This window comes from Colias philodice, chromosome 15, assembly GCF_061535455.1.
Source record: "Colias philodice isolate Cphi_HAF_F1 chromosome 15, ilColPhil1 Martin Lab GWU primary, whole genome shotgun sequence".
Lineage (NCBI taxonomy): Eukaryota > Metazoa > Arthropoda > Insecta > Lepidoptera > Pieridae > Colias > Colias philodice.
The window spans coordinates 4524730-4529180 of NC_143100.1; the positions used below are offsets into that span (position 1 = coordinate 4524730).

General features: G+C 31.7%; 1 long non-coding RNA gene across 1 annotated transcript; it reads left to right on the plus strand.

Annotated features, from left to right (window-relative positions):
- The first annotated feature begins 913 nt into the window (after positions 1–913).
- LOC149482152 (uncharacterized) lies at positions 914–1723 on the plus strand. Its single transcript, XR_016316717.1, has 2 exons — positions 914–1211; positions 1543–1723. It is a non-coding gene; the product is annotated as an uncharacterized LOC149482152 (long non-coding RNA).
- Positions 1724–4451: the final 2728 nt, after the last annotated feature.

The window sequence follows — 4451 nt, forward strand, 5'->3', positions numbered from 1 at the left end:
ATGCAAAGACCTCACATTCATTCATAGAAATGGGTACGAAATGCAATCTTTGTTCCATTTAAAAGGTAACTCCAGGTGAATTATTTTGGCACGTTCCTTGATAACTCATCAAACACCTTGTCCTATATTTTAATGGTAAAGATGATTTCGTGGTGCAGTGTTGTATCGGCAGATGCCAAAGGGTATTGTGGATATTTAGATAATTGCTGGGTATTCAATAGATCGTCGATACAGCAAGGTGTACTTTCTATAGGAGCATGCGCAGAAATCATTACAATAATAAGTTACGATTTACGATACGCATCTTTCTGTAACTGCTTTTATTAATATCTATTATTTGCGTATTGCGTTTTGGGGCGAGTACTTTTAAATTAAAATTGTAACTATAAGTTTAAATCGTGTTCTGTGACAAATAAACCATATGAAAAGATGCTAAATATCATCATAACATTAAGATTAGGATAAATAAGATCATTTAGTAATCATTAATAAAATTGGATTTATAAAAATAAGAGCATAAAAGTTATCAAATAGCAAACAAAACCAAATGTGCAACTATTACAGAACCTGAAATATTTTAAGCATTTTTTTCATTCCATTTAATATTTCTGTATTGATGATAATGGCTTGGTTACTGAAGGAGAATTAACATATTTTTAAACCAATACCACTTATTTAATCTCCAAGTAGCAAAGTATGCGCAAGTAATCAAGGACTTTACTGCTTGACATTTGTATATATTTTATGGATAGTACGATTATTCGCAATTTTTACAAATGCATTGCTTTTGCTAATTACCTACAGAAGCTTTTAGTGGTAAGACATTGTAGCTGTAATAATAACTCTATTGATGGAAATATCATAGATACTAGCCAGGATATTTAAATACTAAGGCGTATTAAGATACAACTTTAGCCTCGTAACGCCCAGATACCTATTAAAAGGCATGCAGCTCGATAGTGGTACGGGCCCAAGCTGTTATCCAACTTTATGACATAAACGCCCACGGTACCTTTTTAAAGGTATCTGACAGTATCTGATTTGAAAACGCCGTAACATTTTAAATTACGCGCCAAATCTAATTACTGTTTTTTATCCGGCTACTGGAAAGTATGTGTTTGTCTATGGTTAAGCAATAGTGCCAATAGAAAAAGAAAATATATGTAATTTCCGGCGAAAAGTCTGGCCATATTGACTGACTAGAGGACGTGGTAAGTTCAATCCATGATTATTGATGCAATCTTAGGTTTTTAACTGAGAGTATCTTACTCTGCTTGTTGACAAATAAGTAAATATTATAATTACATTTAGATTTACGCGAAAATAAAGAATATGCGTGTAAAATAACCTCGTAAAATCTGGATACCTTTTAGAAGGTATAAGAGTATTAACATATTATTGGATTTTAAAAGGTATAAGGGAATACACCACTAATCAATTTGATTTGCCTTTGCAACTTATGATTTAGACCGTTTTCTCCTTCATAATATAAAGTAAATTATTTAGTCTGTTACAGAATATTTTAGTACCTATCCTTTTCAGGTAACCCAATGAGAGATGAGCAAATCGAAGAAGCTTTAGAAGTATTAAATCAGTCAGATATAGAAGAGTATGAACTATTTGGAGATGAGGATTACAACATATGTATAAACCAAAACCAAGAAAGCTCTTCCAGTTCTGAAGAATCTGAAAATAATATTTTTTTATTAAAAACCAACTCTTATTTGCGAAATTATTTAAAACTTCTATAGAAATATATCAATTTACCTACTATCATTCTGATTTTAAAAGGTATATGGGTTGCTATTATATAGTGTTTTTGGGTCCAATTTAGAAACTTGCTAATTTTTGCTTCTGTCATCTGTTGGAAGTGGATTTCTTCTGATAGAAATCCTAAAACACTTGATAAACTAGCCTTTAAAAATAATAAGTACAGAAAATAATGATCATATTGTTCAAAAATTGATATTTTTTTCTCAGATTGTTAGTGAGAGATATCTTTTTGGTCATTAAAATTTTGGAAGACATGTATTAATCCAAATATTTGTGTTCATTGTTTTTTGTAATATAAAATAAACCCTATATTGTCTACCGCTAATCAATAATTTAAAAAATACGAATTTTGCGAAATCGGGTTTTGTAATACATTAAAGCCCATATGCCTAAATAAAGAATAACGAATTTGGGGTTATTTAGTGTCTCAAAACCTTCCACTGACATACATTTACATGCAGAAAAAATCCCACGCTCATACGGAAATAATAAGGCACTTTTTTTAGATTTCATCACCTCCGGGTCCGCACCATGTGAACCTTTTAAAAGGTACTTGGGCTGCAAGCCAATGTTTGGTAAAAATAGCCTGGGCGTTACGAGGATAAAACAGTATCATTATGGACTTTAGTATCTTTATTTTATTTCCATTTTACAACAAAAAGATAATCTTTCAAGAATGTTTTCTGTTTATTTTTAATTAAGATATTGCAAGTAAGGATATTAAATCCTTTTCCTCAATAATGTAATGGATTCTTATATCAAGACAATATTAATATGTGTGGTCTTTTATGAATATTCAACTATCTCATCTCAGTCATTTATTATTTTCTTGGTTATGAGTGTCCGCTTTGATTCATGAAGAACATTCTTACATGCATTTAGTTTAATTATTTGTTGTTGTTACGGTACTTAACAGTACACTATCCTAAATTCATTGCTGGCTTAAGAACATCTGTTCACAATTGAGTAGAAATGGCACAGATCGATTTGTCGGCGAATAATCAAAGGAATCGAATGCGTCGACAGATGACGTATCGGTTGCACAATGTCTGAATAAAAGGGTTGAGTGCATACCGATGCAATTCATAAGGGCACTTCACGGTCAATCGTAACCGAACACTCAGCAAAAACCCTTCTGGATTTCAGCACGTGTGCGAACATTAGCCTCCTATGGAGATGGTGATTGATGGTGGTCTATCGAATATTACATCTGTGGTGTGCTAACCTGAATAATTTGCAAGAAGAAGCAGCAGCAGAAGCATGTTTGAAGTCGTAAAATTACAGAATAAGCTATCAAATTGTCATCTATATTTATTTTAGTGATTTACTTACGTGTGTTTTCAGTGTTGTATTCCAGTCATTGAATAATATTGTTATGTATTTGCCTTTTAAAGCTGTCGTTAAACTTATTTGTATGAATGCAAACATTTTGGTATATTTTGCTACCAAATCGTATAGTAACGATATTAATTTCATGTTCCAAAACTAGCCGCTATTTTAAAACATACTTAAATCTACTGACCACCGTAGTACGAAATTAAAAATAATAATTTAGACTGCAAAGCCTAAGCAAATATTGCGGTTTGCCCACTGGCGCCTGTAACTTGATATCTGTTTGAGTTTGACTAACATTGCCAAAGTTATTGAAAGTGGGTACTTTTCAAATAGACTTTTTTGGTTACTGCTAAGCGTAAATAGCGATTTAAATGTACGGTATTTTAATTTATAACAAAAGTAACAGAGATTTATGTGAATATTATTTTTTGATGCGGTATTTTGGGATTTGGGAATAATAACATTACTCCCTGTAATGATAATTTCTAAAAGAAAAAAATACTAATAAAAATATACAACATGTGTGAATTCGGAGGAGGGTGAATCAATAAGAACATGTTTTATTACAATTCACAAATCCTTATTTGCCAGGAGCCTGGCGGTGAAATTATCGTAAATTCTTAATCGGATTTCTGAACATTCAAACATCATGAAATGAATATCACAGTTCCCAATGAAAAAGGTACATTACCTTTATCGTGATAAAATACTTTTTTCTGAATAAAATATCAACGTCACTTCTAAATTGCACAAAAAAACGTTATTAGACCATGCTTCCAAGGTCTAGTTTTATACAGACAATTGGCAAAACCAAGCATTATATTTTATTTTAATAAAGAAAACGAACGACGAAAATAACCGCACTGTACACCAGAGAAATACTGCAATCAAAAACATAACATAACTCTATGTAATATAAAATTACTACAATCAAAAACATAACATAACAACGTAGAGTCCCAACAAAATTGCATTATAAATAAACAATCAAGACCGCTTCATTGTCGCAGGTACAAATTAGTGATCGGGCTTGCGTCAGTCAAGATGGTGGTCGTTGATACTCCAGTCTGTATAAAGACATAATTTTGTCAACATACAAAAAGTGAAGCACATCCCAGTATATGAACGATTTAGTCTCCACTGTTAATTAACGATGTCACTCAGATCGTAAAAGTTGAATAAATAAACTGCAGTTACTCGATGGCTTGTACTTATTCATGGAAAGCAATGGAAACCTTTTGAAGGATATGTTTTAACCATTAACATGTTCTAAGCATTACACCTAGGTATATTAGAGAAGAAAAATGGAAAGTTACATACATTATTATAATTATTATGTACAA